Here is a 24,379-nt window from a genome sequence, read left to right as displayed (position 1 = left end):
GCAGATGGCTGCATTCTGCAACAGCTGAAGCTTCAAGGATGATGTTTAAGGGTCAGTCTAGACCAGTGTTTCTTAACTTTTTTGATACCAGGGACTGGCTTGTTGCCTTTCTAAACTGCATCAGGGAAATCTCAGGGACCGGCACCGGTCCACAGACCGGTCATTGAGAAACAGTGTTCTAGACATCATATTCAGTAATCCAGTGTAGAGGACAAAATGTCTGGAAAAGTGTCAAGGTCATGAGATAAGAAAAGCAGACACAAATATCTTACCAGGTATAGAGGGGTGGAAAAAAACATTTTTGGTCACTGAGGCCAATTTGGACTCTAATTCCAATGGGGATCCCATTGTACCCTAAAGATCCTTCCCCTAAATCTAACATCATCGCTGTTGTGTTTGAATCAAACTTCCAGTAACTCACAATTATCCAAATCCCAATCTCAGCAAACAAGACATAGAGCAATGTGTCATATGTATACTGATGAACAGTTTCCATATGAGGAGAAATTACTAAGACTAGGAATTTTCAGCTTGGAAAAGATATGACTAAGGGGGATATGATAGAAGTCTATAAAATCATGACTGGTGTGGAGAAAGTAAATAAGGAAGTGTTATTTAATCCTTTTCATAACACAAGAACTAGGGGTCACCAAATTAAATTAATAGGCAGCAGGTTTAAAACAAACAAAAGGAAGTATTTCTTCACACAACGCACAGTGAACCTGTGGAACTCTTTGTCAGAGGATGTAGTGAAGGCCAAGACTATAACAGGGCTCAAAAAAGAACTAGATAAGTTCATGGAGGATAGGTCCATCAATGGCTATTAGCCAGGATGAGCAGGGATGGTGTCCCTAACCTCTGTTTGCCAGAAACTGGGAATGGGCGACAGGGGATGGATCAGTTGATGATTACCTGTTCTGTTCATTATCTCTGAAGCACCTGGCATTGGCCACTGTCAGAAGACAGGATACCGGGTTAGATGGACCTTTGGTCTGACCCAGTATAGCCATTCTTATGATGCCAAAGGCAACTTACTATCTGCCCTAACTGCCTCAGCAAAATGCTGGAAAGAAAAGCTGACAGAATAGAACCCTAACCCTAGTAACACTGACAAGGAAGGGAAGATAAAGACCAGCTATATTTCCAGTCATGTCTATGCTATACAGAAAAAGGTTTGAGCATCATCAATTATAAATCAAAGATTCTAAAAACTGAATTAGCCACATATCATACCTACAGGGCATAGATAAACCAAGGCACCAACATCAATCCATATATCTTGCATATATTAAAGTTGCTTAATCTTCTCAGCCATGAGAATGGCCATAGCTGAGGTTCCAAGCAAGACTGTCCCAGACAAGGTGCAAGATCCTTCTTCTAAAGAAAGGCAAACTCTCTCTCCCTTTCTCCACCTTGGATATACTCAACTATGTTGAGTATGTATGTATGTATGATATGTATGTGGAGGGAGAGAACAATAAACAACCTCTCCAAACACCACCCTGCCTTACCTGGCTTGGAAGTCGTTATACTCTCTAGTTCCCCTAGTATCAAGGCAAGGAGTAACAACCTCCCACAAAACCACCTTCTCAAGCTAGTAGGTCTCTCACTTCTATCTGAATGAAAATAATTATTTTAGGCCAATACCATTCCCATAGTCCCTTGCCACAAGACTAATCAGTTAAACCAAAACTGAACACAAAACTCCTCCATACTGAACTATTGTAACCCATCTGATACCAAATCTTGTTCCTCCACTGTATCAATGCCCTTAGTGCTCCATCCTCATAACTTCATACCAATCTACCTCACTGTCCAACCATTCTTCTCATTTATTCACCTCTGAATCTGCTTTCTCCCAATATATGTGATATATTACAACCTACAAAGGTCACATCACAGCAAAAATCCACTAGTTTTAAGGTTTTTTAAAACGAGTGAGTCATTTGATGTTTATCTGTTCTGTTCATTCCCTCTGAAGCACCTGGCATTGGCCACTGTTGGAAGACAGGATACTGGGCTAGATGGACCTTTAATCTGACCCAGTATGGCTGTTCTTATATTTTTATAGCAGACAACCAATCAACATGATTTTTCTGTGTGATGCTGTGGCAAAACAGACTAATCTGATGTTTGTATGTTTTAGCAGGGGAGTAGGGTTTAGGAGTAGGGAGGTGATTTTTACCTCTGTATAGGACATTGGTTAGACCGTTACTCAAATACTGCATTCAGTTTTGGTGTCCACATGTTCAAAAAGCAACAGAGAGTCCTGTGGCACCTTTAAGACTAACAGAAGTATTGGCGCATAAGCTTTCGTGGGTGAATGCCCACTTCATCAGATGCAGATGCCTTTGGCATCATAAGAATGGCTATACTGGGTCAGACCAAAGGTCCGTCTAGCCCAGTATCCTGTCTTCCTTTTGTTTGTTTTAAACCTGCTGCCTATTAATTTAATTTGGTGACCACTAGTTCTTGTGTTATGAGAAGGATTAAATAACCCTTCCTTATTTACTTTCTCCACACCAGTCATGATTTTATAGACCTCTATCGTATCCCCCTTAGTCATCTCTTTTCCCATCTGAAAAGACTCAGTCTTATTAATCTGTCCTCATATGGAAGCTGTTCCTTACCCCTAATCATATTTATTGCCCTTTTCTGTTCCTTTTCCAATTCCAATGTATCTTTTTGGAGCTGGAGTGACCACATCTGCACGCAGGATTCAAGATGTGGGCATACCATGGATTTATATAGAGGCAATATGATATCTTCTGTCTTATCTATCACTTTCCTAATGATTCCAAACATTCTGTTAGCTTTTTTTACTGCCACTGCAGATTGAGCACATGTTTTCAGAGAACTATGCACGACTCCAAGATATCTTTCTTGAGTAGTGACAGCCAATTTAGACACCATCATTTTGTGTGTATATTTGGGATTATGTTTTCCAGTGTGCATTACTTAGCATTAATCAACATTTAATTTCATCTGGCATTTTATAGCCCAGTCACCCAGTTTTGTGAGATCCCTTTGTAACTCTTCGCAGTCAGCTTTGTATTTAACTATCATGAGTAATATATCATCTGCAGACTTTGCCACTCACTATTTACCCCTTTTTTAGATCATTTATGAAGTGTCTGAAAGTAAAAAGTGAGGAAAAAAACAAAAGAAAATCCCTAGATATTCATTCTATTGCATTAGGGGAAGGGATAGCTCAGTGGTTTGAGCATTGGCCTGCTAAACCCAGGGTTGTGAGTTCAATCCTTAAGAGAGCCACTTGTGGATCTGGGGCAAAATCAGTACTTGGTCCTGCTAGTGAAGGCAGGGGGCTGGACTCAATGACCTTTCAAGGTTCCTTCCAGTTCTAGGAGATGGGATATCTCCATTAATTATATTATTATTCAGTGGAAAAAAAAGGGGGGGAATGGGGAAAAAAATCCAAAATGTCAGGTTATTGGGTTTTGAAAATTGAAATGAAAATTTCAATAAACTGAAAACAAAAGGAAATTTTAATGTTTAGAAGTTACTATAAAAATAGTGGGAAATGAATGTTTCCCCCCTCCCCCCCAAAAAAATCATTTTTGACAGAGAACATTTTTTGGTTGAAAAATGTAAATCAAATCGACTAAATATCTATTTACTAGACAAAGGAGCAATTACAGTCTGTGTATATTATATACATTTCAATAAATTGCCAAAATACATATGTCTAATTGTAATTAAAAAAAAAATACTTTAAAGCTAGATCTTAATCTCTCTAGTTCATCAGGTGAATATGACCACCGATAGAACCTTATATATCACATTACTTCTTTATTCCCCCCGTGAAATTCTCCTGTTTCAGCCACCAATCATCCGCTGGACCATTGGATAGGGCTCTTAGACATCCAAGGTTATGCTCTGAACAGCTAGAGTTGAGCAAAGGAATGCACTCCCCTCCTCTCTAGGTCTAAGAGCTCAGTACAGCCACTGGTCCTGAGGAGAACATTAGGGGTTGTGCTATGTCCATACTATTTTAGGTATTAGGTATGTGATAGATAAAATATGTGGGTGGAAGTGAGACAGTGGTTTGAAACCTAAGCATTCTGTGAGGTCTCATTTGGTTCTAGGGGCCATCCTGGATGGTGGCAGAGAGACCAGACTGGGACACTGGACTCCATGGGTTATAAAAAGGAAGCCTGAACTAGATTATGAAATGAGACTTGCCAGGACTTAAATAGGACAGTGGATCCTGCCAGCTTATTAGTGCCTGAGTTATTCATAGGTTTTAATAATAAAGTACAAGTTTGTTGACTGGAGTCTGGAGTGCAGCTGTGGTGAAGGGGGATTTCTGCAGTGGCCTTTGAAAAATACCTACCATACCTAACTGAGACCCCAATTCATCGGGATAGGGTCCTTGTAATGAGTGAGGAGAGGCAGTGGCGCCCTGTGGTAAAATTTCCAAGTGAGAAACTTGGTGGTGGCAGCAGGTAACCAACACTGTGCCATAGGAAACCCATGAAAGATACACACATGAATCATCACCAAAAAGTAGGATAAACTATGCATTTGAAGGGTTAGCAGCAGGCCTCAATTCCAAATTCTTGCTCCAACAACAAACCTCCATTCACCGAAGTGGCAGGTTCACCAGGTGTATAATACGGGAACCCCATTAATGAGATATGATTTGGCTCAAAGCTGGTCGCTTTAACCACACACACCATCTGACACGTTTCTCAATAACAGGTTTACTGAGTGCAACACTTAGGTAAACACCACACACAGATCTACTCAGCTGCTGACTGGCTACATGTGATTTTCATAATGTTTCAGATGACTCAAAGTTCCAAGTGCCAAACTTAGCACCGTGTGATGTAATGCAGTCTGGAAAATTGGGTTCATAAGGCAATGACTGGAACTCCTTTGATCTGCATTTGTAAGGTTTTCATGAGACATAGAGTATGGTTAATATTATTCATTTAATGTGTATGGATAATTCAATATAAGTTGTAACAGTAGATGTCCCATTCCAGTATGCCCATAGGTGAAGTGACACAATGGCTCATACACAAAATTAAAAAGGACTGCCGTTTTTTCTAGCTTTGGAATGCAGTATGCTCTTCAGTGTAGTGAAATATGTCACACTGGGAATTTTGACCTAAATGGCATCCTACAGCTGAAAATTCATTGACATGCCTATTTATTCTCTGAGAAGCATGTCATGAAATGCTACTGTCCTTACAAAAAAAAGTGTACAATACATGTGTGAAAGTGGAATGAATTATATTGCAAAAATAGAATGGATTAAAGAAATGCTGTATGTACTTTTAAGCAGAAATAAGGAATGTTGAAATACAGCTGTCAGGAAAAGAAACATTAAGGCATAAACGAAGAGTCCACTTAAGCTAATGGTGGAACATTAACCAGAGATCTGCAAAAGTTAGTAAGGAAATTGAATATGTATGTCTAGCCTCAGGCAAACTTGTCAGTTCTGCTTTCTTTGTCCTCTTGTTAAGTTCGCACCCTTTTTATCTGTATAAAATAAGGTAGTGTGGGTCTTGCATGGTGCTCACATTATCTAAGTGTATTAGCAGAGCGCTGTGCTAATAAACAGAGTGGTCTAACAAATTGTGAGTCCTGAATCTAACTTTGACACATGCTAGTTAAGTAAATGTATTGTTGGTCAATATGTACCTTTTGCTTGTAATGCTCAGGAGCAAGATGTGAGAAATGGGGGACTCCTATATACAGCAGAAGTCTCTTTCATTGACTGACATAGTGAAATCTCAGTGTCTAGAGAAAATTCCAAACTACTTCAATGCATTGCATTCTGGAGACTACAATTCCAGTTATAGTATATCTCAATATAGAATGTTAAATTAATCGGCGAGGAAAAGGAAATTAGGTGACCTATTTCTCTGTAAAAACTTTTCACACTAGTCCCGATCAGACATATACTATGCCAGCTCAACTTTTTTAACCGTAGAAGTTTTAACAAATGATCTTTTATTTATCTCATACTGTTGACTTCAGCTATTAAACTGGTTTCATTATATGCAGTAAAGAAATGACAATGAATACTGGTTGAGAACCAAAGAGAAGCACATAGAAGAAAAAATGTCAGCACATATATAAGTATAGAAATGGTTGAAATATGTATATGATGTACCATAATGGTGATATAATCCAGGGACAAATCCTGACTCAGACAAAATTCCCATTGACCTCAGTAGCAATTCTGGCCAAATAAGAACTGAATGAGGATATCACTCTTATTCATAGTGCACAGAGATACCACACAGCTACATTTTTTGAGATATGTCAAGGAACAGAATAATGCTCTTAATGTGCAGCACCCTGGGGACCAAGAGACCAAGGAGAGAAGAAAGCATAGTGAACCCAAGCATTCAAAATGAATACAAGTTTTAAACATTATTTACATGACAGATGGTTAAATTAACCAGTAAAACACAACAGGCCATATGGCTGAACTAGCTAATGCATGCATTGGGTGTGTCACCAAATGCCTCCAGCATACCCAAGATATGTATTAAACAGAACAAGCAATATGGTCTGTAGTGCCGCCTTCTTAAGTGGGTATCCTTTTCCCCAAATAGTATTTCTCAGCAGTTTAAATAAGTAAAAAAAATATTTCTACACCACGTATATTAGTTCTCATTTTTTAAACATATGGTACATTTGATACTTAATGTTTCCACTTTATTTATTTATTTTAAGGTTTTCAGAAGCCTTGCATTTTTTTTCAGCCCTCCTTTTTGGGGGAATGCTCCTCTCACCCCTTGTACAAACTCTGACCGGACTGAAAAGCCTGATCACAAGTTAGGTTTTTGATACATGTGATTTCTGGAGGTTTTTTGCATATTGTATCCCCCTGCTCAGTTCTGGTTCATGCTGTGGTATCAGACCATAACAAAGTGAACACATGCTATAATATACAGGTTCTTGGGTTTGGAAGAGGGACTCCTGCCTGCTTGCCTCCCTCCCCGCCCAGTTTCTGTTAGATCCCCTGTGTAAAGCCTATTTACTCATGCTTTGTGTGTAGTTTGCACACAGTTGACCCCCAGTGTAGGTGGTTTGTTTTGTTTGTGGTTATAGGCTCTTTGCTGGCAAGCAAACAGTCAGACAATGATTTTTATGGCAGGAAAAATATCTTATCTATAGAACAGATGAAAAATGCATTCAGTTTGTTTTATTCTCAAGCATGATCAAAGGAGAGGTAGATTTTTGTTGAAATGCATATGTATGCAATGTCTCAAGATGATATGATGATAGATACAAATTCATATAATTTTAATAAATTCTCATAAAATGTCCAGTACAGTTGATTTAGTACAGATTATCTATTGTACAGCAAGCATGGTAATGATTTTATATATGGGATATCATATGAACCTCCTCCAAACATACAGCATTATGAACTTCTTTGGTCTGAAAATCAGGTTGGAAATCTCATGAGATTAGGTTTCAAAATTTTTGAAATTTTCAATACGCTTTGGTTTTATAGCTGCACTACTGATACCGCAAAAGCAGTCTCTCTTATCGGACTTTAATACTTGCACCTCAGGAGCTAAAAAGTGAAAAAAATGTATTAGGATTTAATAAAAATTCTAATGCTTACATTTTTGAACCTGAAAAAAATTAGCATGGTTCATTTTGTTTTCGATGAAGTTTCAGGACAAATTGTTTTCACCCATATGTAAAACCTTAATTCTGCTATTCTGTGTTAAAAACAAAGAAAAACCTCCTACATGTGTTTCCGTCATTTTTTTATATTTACTTTTACAATCCCTCAATGCTTTTCTGAACTGCAAACCACTATTGCATCTTTTTAATTCTGTACAGCTCCAAATGCAGAAGTTTTCACAAAAAGAGTCAGTACATTTATATTTTGTGAAAGCCTTTTCTTTTCCAGGTACTGTCCTCATTCTGCTCAAAAGCATTCACCTACTTAAAACATTTCATCACAAATAAATGTCTAGAGGAAAAGGAGAAATGTGACTGGGAGCTAAAATGAGATAAGAGGTAGAGATAGCCGGCTACAGACAGCAGATTAAAAATCACGAACAGGTTTGGGGAGATAATTCCTGTTTCATTTCTGAGACAGAGAGCTGAACTGGGGGGAATAAACACAAACACCAAAAAAACATCACCACCCAACAGCAGCAATCTGCCTTTACTGAGACAGAAAATAAAAGACAAAGTCATGAAATATAGCTTTTTACTGGGTTGGCAGTTCATTTTTCTCCCCTATTCTTTCAAACAAAACCCAAAACCCAAACCTTCAATTTTAAGTTAAATAAAAACAAACTTTAAAAGGAAATATTGTGCATAACTGGAACAGACACCAATGTTTTCTAATATAAATCAACTTTTCTAACTTTCCTTTCACTAGCCGCTCCAGCTCAAGGTTGAGTTCTCCAGAGACAGCATGATATTACTAGAGAATGATACCAGGCAACAGCAGGTATGTTGTCTGGGTAGTTAACCACTGCTCCATGACGGTTTCTGACTTCAAAATAAAAGCATGTTATGATCCCAGGGCAGAACCTTTTAAGGGGGGGGGAGGGGGGGGCTTAATGCCTGTTTTTTTTATCCGCACAAAGATAGTAGTAGTAATAATTAATTATTATTAATAATAGATTTGACTCAATTTTGAAGCACAAAAGCTTGTTTTGCAACATTAGCTCTTTCTTGCTTAGACAGACTGATGTTATTGCAAAGCATTCAGCTCAGCAGCTGTAGAAATAGAAAGATAATGTTAGCGCATACGGCTGAATATACCCCAAAAAACAGGTATACAGTGAAGAAAACCATAGCATGTCTTATAGATCCTACACTTAACGCTTGTTCCGCAAGAACTGCAACTCAGTAAAGGAAGAAAAGTGTTTATTTAGTATCTAATAGCCAGTCCTTCCTCTCCATACGACAACCCTATATAGGGTACAAGAAAGTGATCAATAACCCTGTTCTGCCCAAGAAACAATGAGGTCTAAGCATCCAACCTTCACACATCCCTGTAGAGCTCAAGAGAGCCTCCAGAGGCCAGGGCTATGTACACAAACGCCTAACTGGTTCCAAAACAGCCAAGCTACCCAGTAACCCAGCACTACTATTCTGTGTTGACTATGACAACATGTTCTGTTTGCAAGCATGTGTTCTAGGTCTCTGAAATTGCACTGTTGAAGTTCAGAACCTTATATTACATTTGGGGGTTGCTATCAGAAAAAAAGAAGTAATATGTGCGACTTTATTTTGTAATTTGGTTTTACTATGCATACTGCATGTTAATAGACATGTAAGAAGTATTAAAATGTTGTGGGCAATAGCCTTAAAAAATTATTGCTTAAACTTATATTTTATTAAGAGTATAGATAGAGGACCATAAGATAGTATGTATTCCTTTACATAAAAGTCATCTTTGATGTAAAGTTAATTTCAAACTTTTTTCCATAGAGGCTTCTAGCTAAACATTCAAATGAGACCACTGATTTCTATATATCACTAAGAACCACTATGTGGTTCTTTTGTGACTTTCTAGGGAAAACAGGCTTTATTAACTTTCATCATCCCACTCAGCACAATGAAATAACATTTTTCTTTAGAGAACCACCAATATATTCCACATTCATCTTGGTTTGGTTAATAATTTGGGTTAGCATTACATCTAAAATAGAATTCATAGTACATACACAACTTTTTAAGGACAATTACATGTAAAGAAACTTTTCCAGATAATCTATATAATATTATTGCAATTATGCCACTGAAAGAAAACTGGAACATGGATTAGCCTTTGTTAAAATATAGGTGAATTAATTATGAGTATTTGTTAAACAGCTCCTTTGTATTACTGAAATGTATGTAAAAATGCAATATGCAGACAAAATAATCTACCTATAAATACAATAGCAGCCTCCACGAAGACTTAAAAGTAACCTTATATAAGTAAGTAACATCACCATAGAATTTAGAGGAATACCTAGGTATTCTACTAAATAAAGGGAAGTTTAGCAAGTATAAGCAAATAAAAAGAATAATGAAATACTGAGGTCATGCCAATTTATCTAAAGCAAATTGTCAGAAAAAACTGTACAGAGAAAATAGACTATGGTTCTCACTTTTAATTCATTTTATTTATTCATACAACACCTATCGCCCTGGCAGCTATAAACTTACTACACATTTTACAAAAAAAACACCCTCACAAAAATATCACTTGCATAAAACTACCCAAAATAAGTCCGATTGAGAACACAAAACTGATGGCTACAGCAATGGCAGCACAACTGAGTCATTTTTCTAGTAATAAAAAGTCAAAACCTAAAAACAAAACAAAAATCATACAAAACAAAATCAGAATAAATACATCTTGCATTTCTTGCACTGAGTCACAAAGCTCACTAGATTCTGGTTGCAGCTGATGGGTATGGGAAGGAAATTCCAGAGGCGAAACCCTAAACGGAGAATGAGTTCTAATGTTCTAAAGAGTTCAAGTCCAGGAACTAACACCAAGAATTGTCCATCTAATCTTAACTGGCACAGTAAATGCTGCAATGGGGATTTTGGGTCAGAAGCTCTCTTTCAAAGAACTGGGTCCCACCTGAATCTTTCTGAGCTTCAGTGGTTTTCACAAGCACCTACAATTGCACTTAGAGCAAACAAGAAGGCAGACCTCAGACAATGTGTTGTCTATTCACTGCAGTTTGCCATACTCATTATATGGACAGCTGTATTCTGCTTTAGTTACAGCTTCTAGGTCCCCAAACATTTTACACTGCTCCCCTCCCTTACCCCTGTCTGCCCTCCCCCTCCCCAAACGGTGGTTACAAGCTGGGGTCGGAGCTGGGGCTGGAATCGCAGCTGGGCTGGGAGCCAGGGGCTGGGGGTGGATCTGTGGCCAGGAGCAGAACCGTGGGGGGGAGGAGGTTGGGACTACAGCCAGGGTCAGGGGCAGAGCCATACCTGGGCTGTGGTCGGGGCTTGAGGCTGGGGGCAAGGCTGGGGCCATGGCCAGGAGTGGGACTATGGCTATGCAGGGAGCCAGGAGCTGAGACCAGCGCTACAATTGGGGTTGGGGCCGGAAGCAAAGCTGTGCCTGGAGTAGAGCTGGGGGCAGAGCGGGGCTGGGTGGCACTCCCTCCCCGCTCCTCCGTGGGGGCTGGCCCGGGCCCTGCTGTGCCTGCTTGAACATTCCTCTGTGCCCCACAGTTTGGGGACCACTGTTCTAGGAAGATTTCAATGGCAGTTCTACATAAAGAGAATTGAAGTAGTCTAGCCTAAAAGTGATAGTGCCAATCTTTAAAAGAGGAAAAAGGAGGAGCTGAGGTACTAGAGACCAGTCAGCCTAACCTCAATACCTGCAAATGTACTAGAGCAATGTATAAAACATTCCATTTGCAAATACCTGGAGGATGAAGGGGTGATCACCAGCAAGCAGCAGGGACTTATCAAGAACAAATCATGCCAAACCAGCTTGATTTCCTTCTTTGCCAAGTTAACTGGTTTGGTGGATAGGGAGAATGCAGAGGACATAATATACCTGGACTTTAGCAAGCCTTTTGACCCAGTCTCACATGACATTCTCATAAGTAAGCTGGAGAAATGCAGGCTCTGTAGAATTACCACTAAGTGGATACATAATTGGTTAAACAACCACGAACAAAGAAATCATGTCCTATTGAAAGGAGGTCTCAAGTGGGGTTCCACAGGGATCTGTTCTGGGTCCAGTGTTATTTAACATCTTTATTAATGAGCTGAATGTAGGACTAGAGAGCATACTGATTAAATTTTCAGATAACACAAAGGTGGAGTGGGGTTGCAAACTCTTTGGAGGATACAACTAGGGTTACCATATTTCAACAATCAAAAAAGAGGACGGGAGGAGCCCTGCCCTAGCCCCGCCCCTGCCCCTTCCACTCCCTCCCACTTCCCACCCCCTCAGAATCCCCAACCCTCTCCCCCACTCCTTGTCCCCGTGATTGCCCCCTCCTGGGACCCCTGCCCATAACTGCCCCCCAGGACTCCACCCCCTACCTAAGCCTTCCTGCTCCTTGTCCCCTGACTGCCCCCTCCTGAGACCTTCCCCACATCCTAACTGGCCCCCTAGGACCCTACCCCTACCTGTCCCCTGACTGCCCCAACCCTTATCCACACCCCCACCCCCTGACAGCCCCCCCCAGAACTCCTGACCCATCTAAACCCCTCTGCTCCCTGTCCCCTGACTGCCCCCTCCTGGGATCCCTGCTCCTAACTGCCCTCCAGAACCCCACCCCCTACCTAAGCCTCCCTGTGCCTTGTCCCCTAACTGCCCCCTCCTGAGACCCCCCCACCTGTACTCTGACTGCCCAAAACCTTACACCCCCAACCCCCAGACAGCCCCCCCGAACTCCTGACCCATCCAACCCTCCCCCTGCTCCCTGTCTCTTGACTACCCCCTCCAGAACCTCCCTGCCGCTTCTCCGACCCCCGGCCCCCTTACTGTGCTGCAGAGCAGCGTGCTCAGCAGCAGGGGGAGGGGAGCAGGGTCGGAGCTCCAGACTGCCGGAGGCCGAGGCGAACGGCCGGCTGGCGATCTGCGAATGCAGGGAGGGGGAGGGAGGGAGAGAGAGGAGGGGACTGGTCTCAAGTTGCAGGGGAGAGGAGGGGGAAGTGGAGGAAGGGCTCAGGCTGCCGGAGCCCCGTGCGAGTGGCACGATCCGGCCGGCTGCCCTGTAAGCCGCGCATGCTCTGCATGGGGGGAAATCCGGACATTGACAAATTCCCCCCAGACGCTATTTTTAACTCAAAAAAGCCGGACATGTCCGGGGGAATCCGGACGAATGGTAACCCTAATACAACTAAAATTCAGAGAGATCTTGATAAATTGGAGAACTGGACTATACACAACAAAAATGAAATTCAATAAAGACAAATGTAAGCTGTTACATTTAGGGAAGAAAAACCAAATGAACAAATACAGAATGGGAGTTATGGTGGATCATAACCTCAACGTGAGTCAACAATGTGATGCTGTTGCAAAAAAAAAAAAAAAAAAGAAAGAAAGCAAATGCATGGAAGTCATGGGAGGTGATAGTATTGCTCAACTTGGCATTGGTTAGGCCTCCGATGGAGTACTGTGTCCAATTTTGGTCACTGATATATAAAAAGAATGTAGGGAAACTAGAAAGGCTCCACAAGCAAGAGACAAAAATGATCAAAGGGATGTAAGCCATATGAGCAAAGGCTGAAGGAACTGGGTATGTTTCATTGGGAAAAGAGGAGATTAAAGGGGGGGACATGATAATGGTCTTCAAATACTTGAAAGGCTCCATAAGGAAGATGGAGAAAACTTGTTCTCTCTTGCCACAGAGAGCAGGACAAGAGGCAAAGGGTTCAAACTACAGCACAGCAGATTTAAATTAAATCTCAGGAAAAACTTCATAACTGTAAGAACTTCCCTACTGTAACTGGAACAAATTTCCTAGGGAAGTCGTGGAATCTCCTTCACTGGAGGTTTTCAAAAAGAAGCTTGATAGCCATCTGTCTTGGATGGTTTAGATGCAACAAATCCTGGGGGTTAGACTACATGACCCTTGCAGTCCCTTCTAAAAAAAAAAAAAAAAAAAAGGAAAATTTTTGCCTGACCCACATTAGGAAGCAATAGTCAGAGACTGGTCATTCATAGATAATGAAAGGCAGCACAAGCTAAAGGCACTACCTGAAAATCTGGGGACTGTGATGAATCAGACAGCACCAAAAGGTTTAAAAGCATTTTTGCAAACTTGACTGCTGCAGATATCACCTCCACTCAACTCTGCAAGTGCTTTATCTTGGCAAAAAGCGTAACTTTCAATTTATCTGAGTTGAGACACAGCCTATTCACTTTTACACAGATCTCTATCTTGCTCTTCAAGAGTAATAAGCTTGCAAACTGTGGAGTCAGTGAAAAGGAGATGTAGAGCTAAGCATCATTAGTATATTGAGGACACTACAGCCCAAAACACTTCACAGTCTCACCTAGCAATTTTTCATACATGCTGAACAGGAAGGAGGACATGATGGAACTCAGAGAGATATGTCTCCCCACAAGAGAGCCACTGAAGAGGCCAAGTAGTTGCCTAACACTTGCCACACATACTTCCATTGGTTTGAGGTTTGTAGTTGCTATGACCAAGGAGAAAGAAGTTCTATTTGACACAAGCAGAGCCACAACAGAGGACTGTAAAATTTCTCCCCAAATGCAACTGATTATACCTTTAGCAGGTTCTCCAATATCAGTGTTCAGTCTTCTCCCCAGCCACTTCATCCACTACATACAATTTGTATACCATAAGACCAGCAAAGACTATAAGGATGTCTACCATAATAAAAATGAAGGGCATGCCCTTACTCCTCTCCAAGATATGAAGAACATGGTGAGAGACCAAAGAATCTTGACACGCTTATTAGCAATCTCCTGTCTTTCATGCCAAAGAGATATACATTCTATTGTGCAGGGGTTAGCATTAGAGTTTCTGATCTTAAATAAGCTAGAATTTGTATCACATAAACTATGTAGCACCTGGATACATGAATGGGCACAAACTGAACATATGAATGCATCCATTCTGATATAGACAATATAGCAATAGGGTTTTTTGTTTAAAAAGAGATTAATTACCCCTCCATCACCACCCCCAGCACCTCTGGAGCAAAAAATGTACAGGGGAGTCTTCCCCCATGCCTAGGCACCATGGCCCATGCAACAGCATCCCCTCTCTCCACCCATGTAAGCTTCAGGACAAAAGGAACTGCTGGGAAGAGCTAACTAGAGATTCTCTTAGCAACAGAAAAGTGTCTGAAGCGGGTACAGCCGTACCATGGAGGAACGGAAATCCAGCCAGGGTTACCACTTCCATACCATCCTAAGATCCAGAACTGTGCAGGGGACACCGCCACCCTGGGGACACCAAGGCCCATGTAACCTAACCCCTCCCTGAAGCCATGCAAGCTTGGGGACAAAAAAAATTGATGTAAGAAGACAGCCAGATACTCAGCCAGCAGGAGAAGAGAATAGCAGCTCAAGCAGGGACTGCTTTGGACTCTGATGATGTCATCAGTGCCTGACAGCTGTGCACATTTTTTACTCTGGACATTCTCTCCCCTCTGCTGATTGGTTGTTTGCTCCAACTCCCTCCCTCAAAATCTATTCATTTAAGCTTCACTCCATTGCTCTTCATACTCCTCTTATATGCTTTCTGATCAGTTTACCCCTCTGCCTCCCTTTTCTCTCTATTCAGCCAATCCTTTCTCTACAAAACCCTATCTTTTTTTATATGAGAATGAAAGAAACAAAAGCTTTGAAGTAATATGACATTTGCAGACCATCACCTTGTTCACTCTGCTTTTACGTTATAGCCCTTATCCCTCAACTCTTTTTTTGCTTACTTAAATTGTAAGCTCTTCATGGTAGATAGTGACCCTTACAGTATGTTTATGAATAATACAGAGGGGTCCTGTTCTTGGTTGAAGTCCCAAGGCAGTACTATAATGATAAGAATAATTATTGAAGGAACAGGAATGAAGAGAATTGGCAGTAAAATAAGAGAAATAAAGTCAGCCTGATAGTGCAACTATGGTGTTTTGTACTTGCATCAACTTTGGGACCAGCCTCAGGATTTTTACTCCCCAGGCATGTGAATAATCATTTGTATTTTGAATGAAACAGCTTGGCATCACAAAGTGTGGAAAGGAGGCCAAATTTTAATTTTCTGAATGCTCTCTGACCAGGAAACTAATGAAGACACATTAATGGAGGCCTCAAAATAGCCTTGTGTTTCACCTTGCTAGCTAAAAGGAAAGTGCCAAAACAGAGAAAAGAACAGTATGGGTAAAAAAAATCAGAACATGAACTTTCTGTCCCAGAATTAAAGGATACTCACAAAGCTCAAATGTATAAAACTTGTATCAGGTAGAAAAAGAAAATTATTAAAATAATAAAAATAAAAACAAGAATAACCCATCCTGGTATAAATTAATAAAGCAATGTTGTTCTCTTTTAAAGAGAGAATTCTATGAAAATAAATTAAGAGGGAGTTAAGGAAAACACTTGAAAAATGTTGTCGTCTTTTTGTTATGGTCCAATCATATCCATGGTTGAGACCTCTGATTAAATGTAAAAAAATGTTGGGCTATGAATTTCTCTTCCTTCTTTTGTCCAAAAAAGCAAAGCTGTTCTTCACAACAGGACTATCTATTAGCTCAGTTTTGTCTAGGGATGCAGTTTCGATGCACAGAGAACAACTTATTCTGTGTTGGGAGTCTATTTATAAGGGATGCATTTTAATCTCTAAATAAACAAACAAATATATATTTTGGAACTAAAACATGACTGGGAATCTGCAGCCTTACACAGTCTAAATAGTATTTTATGCTCAATGCTGGATCTTCTTTAGGATTAGTAGTTTCCCCAAAGAGGATGATTTTAGTACAGTGCAGCACTAAATCTGATTCTCACACTGGCTTTAGTTCAGCTGAAAAGGTTATTCTTCAAATGGGGAGCTACAAGGGAAATGGCTGGATACATGTATTTTCATATGTGATAGTATAAAAGGTTTCAGCTTCAGCACAAGTACACAGTACAGCATTCAAGAAAATACAGAGAATTTGTGACATTCTGGATTATTTTTTTTATGATATCATTTCTGGATCATTTTAATAAATATGGTAATTGGGAAATATGTATTTCTCATCCAAAAACAGTAGAGACTAAGGGCCTGATATAACACTCACTGGTGAATAAGAATCCTTTTCTTCCATGGACTTCAATGGGAGGTTAGGGTCCTACATGCCATGGCAAGGAGATGTGTGTGGGAGGGAATACAAAGGGAGATATCATTGAGAGGAGAGGTGAGGGAGGGAGCTGGATAGGGCCCTAATATCTTGAAACAGATTCATTTGTATCAGACCAATCTGCTAAGTTTTCCAAAGATAAGATGCACTTCTTAATATGAATACATTAAAATTATACAATATATTTGTTATTATTTATTGTGATATATAAGAGCAAATGGCTTTTCTTTTTATAGTTTTTAATACCATGTATATATGAACACAATTGAATAAAAAATTACTTATCCAAAACATGAACACTGGGGTTTGTAATTTTTAGGAATTATGCCTGCATAGGAATGAAATATCTGGCATGCCACAGATGACATTTCAATATGGTACATCATAGTTACTAGTGACATCATACAGCCAAGTAGCATCTTAGAGCTGAAAAGCAGCTGTGTAATACTCCTTTCACTTAACTAACATGCATGCATCTGTGACAGTGTACCCCATAAGGCTTTATGGGGGGGGTGCTTATAAATGTATGTATGACATAACTGGAATATGTTTTGTGCTGCCTGTGCCATGTAACATATCTCCGTAAAGGTTATGATCTACTATATCTATTCATCCTATTTGTACATATATATCATTTTCTACTTGAGGTTAAGAATATGGGCTGTATGCTTGCTTGGTTTCTAAGTAAGCTTTGTGAGGCATTTGGTCAGCTTCTTTAGGAAGGAATTCGCCAGGTTAAGTACCTGATCAGGAACCACTTGGGGAACAATGCATCTTGGAATGCTCCAATCCACATAAGAAGTCTTCCTGGAGACATGCAAGATACCATGTGGACAATGGCGTCGGCCTGTAAAGACTGAGTCATGCAGGGGCATGTGACTTGCCCAGGTGACTCCAGAACTCCATCTTGGAGCTGGACTTTGCATAGGAGGGAGGAGGAGGGTCTCCACCCACAAGATTCTATTTAAACCCATGGGAGACCCCTCCATTTTGTCTTCAGCTGGCTAAAGAAGGAGCCTCTCCACCTTGAAGGAGACTGAAACAAATTATCTGTATTTAGTTTGATTAGACATAGATTTGCGCATTTTATTTTATTTTGCTTGGTGACTTACTTTGTTCTGTCTGTTACTACTTTGAACCACTTAAATCCTACTGTCTGTATTTAATAAAATCACTTTTTATTTAGTAATTTACTCAGAGTATGTATTAATATCTGAGGGAGCAAACAACTGTGCATATCTCTCTATCAGTGTTATAGAGGGCGAACAATTTATGGGTTTGCCCTGCATAAGCTTTATGCAGGGTAAAACAGATTTATCTGGGTTTAGACCCCATTGGGAGTTGGGCACCTGAGTGCTAAAGACAAGCACACTACTGTGAGCTGTCTTCAGGTAAACTTGCAGCTTTGGAACAAGTGATTCAGACCCTGGGTCTGTGTTAGAGCCAGACGGGAGTGTCTGGCTCAGCAAGACAGGGTGCTGGAGTCCTGAGCTGGCAGGGAAAGCAGAAGCAGGGGTAGTCTTTGCACATCGGGTGGCAGCTCCCAAGGGGGTTTCTGTGATCCAACCCGTCACAGCATCATTCTACAAAATGCTGCAGTACCTTAATGCTCTCTTTTGGAACCTAGCCAGTTGGTGTACATATTGGTGTCCAGCACTGGAGCTACACAATCTTTGAACATTTTGTTTGCATTTAATATGACTTTCTACTATAATACATTGCCTGGAATAATCCAATGTGGAATAAGATTTTAGATTATCTGTTATATCCCAGGTCTTCTAGCATCAGCATAGACATAGGAATTGTTATACTGGATCAGAGCAGTGGTTTATCTAGACTAGCATCACATCTCTGTGGCCAGTGACAGATGTTTCAGAAAAAGATGCATAATGGGCAAATATGGAATAACCTGCCCATTGAAGAAGATTTTTCCTACATTTATATTTTTTATCCTCTATAATGTAATGTGGATGCTCACATATGTTAGTCCTGATCAGGATGAAATCTTTGTTAAAATTATTTAAGAGAAGAACTATGTTCCTGTTCTGTGTTTGGCATCCAACATCAACATCAAAATCTTGAAATTACTCCTAGACACAGGGATGACTATTATTAGTTGAACAATTAGTACTGTTGGTTTTGGAGCAGTGCAAATCTGGAATCTTCTTCCAAAGCATGAACTGTGCTGCTGTCAAGAATGACTCAGCTAGATTTTCAGGACTCTGCTTATTCACAGAGCTATGCTGCACAACCGTGAGAATCCATAATTTGATCTGCCCAACAATAGGATTTAGCCTTAAAGCTCTCATCCAAGAGTTCATCCTAAAAGAATAAAAAACATGGATACTCAATTAACTAATACATATGTGTCTATGTATTTGTTTTAAATTATTATTTTAATTGATGGTATAACAGTATTTAAGAACTGCTACTTTTTATTCTTTGAGATACATTAATATTATTAAACTCAATAGGAATTGTAATTTTGTCAGCATACTATGTTGCATGCAAACTAACTCAGTCACGTTTGGGGGCAATGTGTAAATTTGAACATTTTTAGTGAAATCTAAATGCTCTTTGTAACTTTTTTGTTTTATACTATGCTACCTTGGAAGTGACTTGACTAATGGTACCTCTAAAGAGCACAAAAGTATTTTAGTTCCAACCTAAAAAATTCAATTATAATGCATATGTAAAACTGTAAAGGGCTCCCACCTATTATATTTTCTAACATCATTTGTGCTTGATTCACTTTCATAACCAGCTGTTTTAATCAATAAACCAGTTAATCAATTAACACTGGTGCAAATTGCAAACAGCATATTATTTGGTAACCAACACATATCTGTATTCACTATTATTTGCATGAATATGGATTTTTTCTGCAAAAGATACATATTGTTCTACAAAGTCACAGCTTATTGGTGTTATATACTTAGCGGTGATCATAAATACCTACAATTACAACTTAATATTAAGCAAAGTGAGCCCCAAGTACTGTGCCCACATTTTAAATCTACAAATGAAATAAATTAAAGCTGATGAATAAATGTGATCACATCATCAAAGCAGATCCCATAAGATACACAGAAGCATCAATATAAAAAGCCTTTCAACAAATACTGTATGTGACACTGCAAAACCTAAAAGAAGAACTGACACAACAAACACTTCAATGGTAGAATCCTAAATCAAAAACACAAAGTACCTGTTCAGCATAAAAGGGCTGTGATGAAAAACTGACATAAAGCCTTATTCTCAGATACATAATAGCATGCACGTTCCTTCAGTCAGATGGTACATCTAAAGACCATAATGCCAAAAAATAGTTTACACAAAGGGAGCCTAACCATGTGACAAACCAAGAGACATGGCCAGAGCCATCAGTAAGTAGTTTGCTAATGTCAGGATTCCTCAGGAGTGGATACACCATATCCTGTGACTGCTGGCAGTGAACAAGGAATGAAAAGAGAGACATGGTTCCAAGAACTAAAAGGACACTGCCAACCTTTTAAAGGTGTCCTGCATATGATTTTTTTTAAACGAGTTTATGTTTTTGCTACTTTTTACAAATAAAAACTAACAGTTCCTCTACTCCTCCCACAGAGAAGTCTATTTATAAGATTAAAAAAACAAACAACAAAACAGGAATGTCAAGTCTGCTTTGGCTGGGACATTTCTGGATCATCAGAGGGATGTACATTGTGAACCCTCTGACATTAGTTGAGGAGATGGTGTTGTTTTAACTTGAACAAAGATATCCTCTGTCAAGTGTTAATTAGTCATTTTATTGGAGTTAAATAAGGGTTAGGATAAGAAGAAAACAAAACGAGCCTTGCTCTGTTTTCAGTTTCTTGAGATATAATTTGACTAGTTTACAAGGCACTATACTGTCTTCCTGTACTTCTGAAAGACACGAACTTCTAATGTAAAAGAACAAACCAGAAATACACCTGTGACATTCTGTACCTCAGAGGAACACTCAGCACTCCCATGTTCATCCTTATAATATGATTGTGTGGTATCTAATGCAAAGTTTGTCATGTCGGGTGTTTTCGGAAGGCTCATGATGCACTGAGCATTGTTGTTATGGTAATGGTATAGTAATCATTGTTATAGTAATATTATAGTAATGTTATAGGTTGTAATTTCATGTATATAGTTATGAGGCTGAAAATGTGTCCTCGTGGCTTAAAGCAAGCCCAGGCAAAAACTCTCCAGAAGCAGAGGGGCAGTTCACACCTCATCAGGGCATGTATGGGACAAACCCAGCCCAGCCTCACAGGAACAAAGGACACTGGCCTAAGCAACAACAAAGGATCTGTGGGACTCTCAAATGAATCACCCCCCTTCCTTTGGTCAGGTTGGGACTGCAATGAGGTAATGCTCACCTGACTCTGAAGTGCAGGGTGGGGGGTGGGTGGGCAAAGCCAAGAGAGAAGAAAGAACATTATAAAAGGGAGAGACATTTGCCATGCTCTTCCTCTCTCTTCCACCGCCATCTACAGACATCACCACCAAGTGACTGAAGCACTTATCAAAGAGGAGAGACTGGCTGAAGGTCAACTAGCCAGCCTGTGGTGAGAAGCATCTAAGTTGGTAAGGGCATTGAAAGTGATAAGATCAGCTTAGAATGTGTTTTGCTTTTATTTCCTTTGACCAAATCTGACTTATGATGCTTTGACTTATAATCACTTAAAATCTATTTTTCATAGTTAATACATTTGTTTGTTTATTCTACCTGAAGCAGTACGTTTGGTTTGAAGCATGTCAGAGACTCCCCTTGGGATAACAAGCCTGGTAAATATAAATTTCTTTGTTAAATTGTTGAACTCATAAGCTTGCAGCGTCCAGCGGGCATAACTGGACGTTGCAATACAGAGGTTCCTAGGGTTGTGTCTGGGACCAGAGATATTGGCTGATGTAATTCGCTTGCAAGTAGCTGTGCGTGAACAGCCCAGGAATGGGGTTCTCACAGCAGAGCAGGGTAAGACTGGCTCCCAGAGTCAAGGATTAGAATGACCTAGCAGATCACCGGTCTAGATAACACCAGAGGGGAACGTCACAACACTTTTCACACACACACACACACACAAATATTCAGGCCTTCTTTATACATCATAAAGAAGAAAACGGGGGCAGGGTGAAGGCAAGCCCATTTTCTCATTTGCAAGCCACCTTTAAGGCTTAATAAATGACTTGTTTTAAAAATGTCCTTTTCCCTTTGCAGTATTGTAGATCCAAAATTCGCTTGTTTTTAATACCTATATTTAGATCTGGCTAGCACAATGAAAATGTATTTTTAAAAATGTTAAGACAAATATAGATACCAGTGTCTTTTGGTTCCAACTTTTTGAGAGTCAGGTGTACAAGAAACCCTTACAAATATATGTATAGCCACTATTGGTTTATCAATCCAGAAGGCAGCGTAATGCTGTATTTTAGGGAGTCAGGGCCTTAGGCATTATCTCTGTTCTGCGGGATGAGGTCATTGTGCTGGTGCGCAGACCCTGAGGGTGGGAGTTGCTTATTACCCCTCGGCACCAAACCATCTGGCCAACAAAGGAGCGGTGTTGATAGGCTATCGAAGATTCCTTCATACCTCAAGGACGGTTAGCGCAATACAAAGCTCACCAGCTCTTAAGGTGAGTAAGAGGAGATAATAGAGAATTCTTTAGAACTTCTATGGGTAGGGCCCTACTAAATTCACAGCCATCAAAAATGCATCACAGACTGTGAAATCTGGTCTCCCACCATAAAATCTGGTCTTTTGTGTGCTTTTACATGTGATACTAGCGTTTCTCAAATAGGGGGTTCTGATCCAAAAGGCAGTTGCGAGGGGGGGGTCCACAAGGTTATTTTAGGGGGTACTGCCACTCTTACTTCTGTGCTGCCTTCAGCGCTGGGCAGCCAGAGAGCAGTGGCTGTTGGCCAGGTGCCCAGCTTTGAAGGCAGCCCCCTGCCAGCAGCAGCACAGAAGTAAGGGTGGCAATGCCATACCATGCCACCCTTACTTCTGTACTGCTGCTGGCAGGGCAAGGCCTTCAGAGCTGGGATCCTGGCCAGCAGCCGCCGCTCTCTAGCTGCCCAGCTCTGAAGGCAGCGTCATCGCAAGCAGCAGTGCAGAAGTAAGGGTAGCAGTACCACAACCCCCCTACAATAACCTTGTGACCATCCACAATTCCTTTTTGGGTCAGGACCCTTACAACTACAACACCCTGACACTGCAGATTTAAATAGTTGAAATCATGAAATTTATGATTTTTAAAATCCTAAGAACATGAAATTGACCAAAATGGACTGTGAATTTGGTAGGACCCTACCTATGGGTAAAGATCACCACTTTACAGATTGGTTGTAAACAGTAGGAAAGCCAGAAGAATATTGATGATCAGACTTACAAGAGACAAACAATTTTAAACAAAATTTACCCTTTGACCTGCTGACATTGGCAGTTTCTTCCATGCTTATTTAAATTTTATAGAACAATTTTCTTACTCCATAAAAATGAAACAGTCTAAAATACAAAATATTGGAAAGTTTTAACATATTTATAACAATATTTTATAATGGGATATTGTATGCCTTGGGCAGAAGTGTGTTTTCTTGAGATTTGTGGAGAGAGGAAGCCACTCCAGAGGTGTGTGTGTATAAATTCTTATAACTGCTAAGCATAATACCACCTGAAAAAGAGCCCTATGTAAACTCAAAATCTTGTTTCTCTCACCAACAGAAGTTGGTCCAATAAAAGATATTACCTGATCCATCCTGTATCTAAGCATAATACCACATCATCTGTGAAAGGAATAAAGAGTATTTGACAGCAATAGTGTTCAAGTTGTCCAAAGTTCTCTATTTGGACCTCATTCAGTTAACCCTACTGATGAAAACTTTTAGGCATACTAAACCTAGAAATTAAATGCTATAAACTCTGGTTTTTCTGCTAGCTGGACTCCTTCAATTCAATGCTTTTACAGGAGATTTTCCAAATAACTTTTAGGGAAACGGAACAAGAAGCTAGGACCATCTCCTTAACTGTCACTTAATTTAACCTATTTTTTTGGACTGCATAACCCTAGAGTTGCATATTATGATGCTAACAGTTTTTGGTGGTGGAGGAGGATAAGGGGAATTAATTGCAAAAGGGCACTTGGGTAACTGACTGATATATACTGCAAATCCTTGTATGTATCCTGTTTATCTTCAAAGTTATCTATTTATGTCAGACAAGAGAACATATGAGCACAGTGGCTGTTACTATAGCAATGAAACTCAAATGATTTTAAGACAGAACAAAAATTCACCATTGAAAGTGATTCAGATCTCTAGTTAGGTGATTTAGAAGACAAAACAGCCTCACAATTTCAGGATCTGGCTTAAAGTTTGTGCTTCCTGAAGAAATGAAACTGGTGATTCCTGCTTGTTCCATAATGCATAGTAAATATCACACAGCCATCACATATAATTCAGTATAATCTAGCATATTTGAAATTTCTGCTAAGAAGTAGTGCAGAAATTGTCAATTACACCTAATCACATCAGTTCAAGGAAAGGGCATTCCCCTATGTGAGGA

General features: G+C 40.0%; 1 protein-coding gene across 3 annotated transcripts in view; it reads right to left on the bottom strand.

The window, feature by feature from the left end:
• CTNND2 (catenin delta 2) overlaps nucleotides 1-24,379 on the bottom strand; it is a 1,183,216-nt gene that overhangs the window by 434,874 nt on the left and 723,963 nt on the right. The window lies entirely within an intron of this gene.

Source organism: Malaclemys terrapin, chromosome 2 (genome assembly GCF_027887155.1).
Source record: "Malaclemys terrapin pileata isolate rMalTer1 chromosome 2, rMalTer1.hap1, whole genome shotgun sequence".
Classification (NCBI taxonomy): domain Eukaryota; kingdom Metazoa; phylum Chordata; order Testudines; family Emydidae; genus Malaclemys; species Malaclemys terrapin.
The sequence above is the reverse complement of the archived record's forward strand: the minus strand, read 5'-3'. Positions and strand labels throughout refer to the sequence as shown.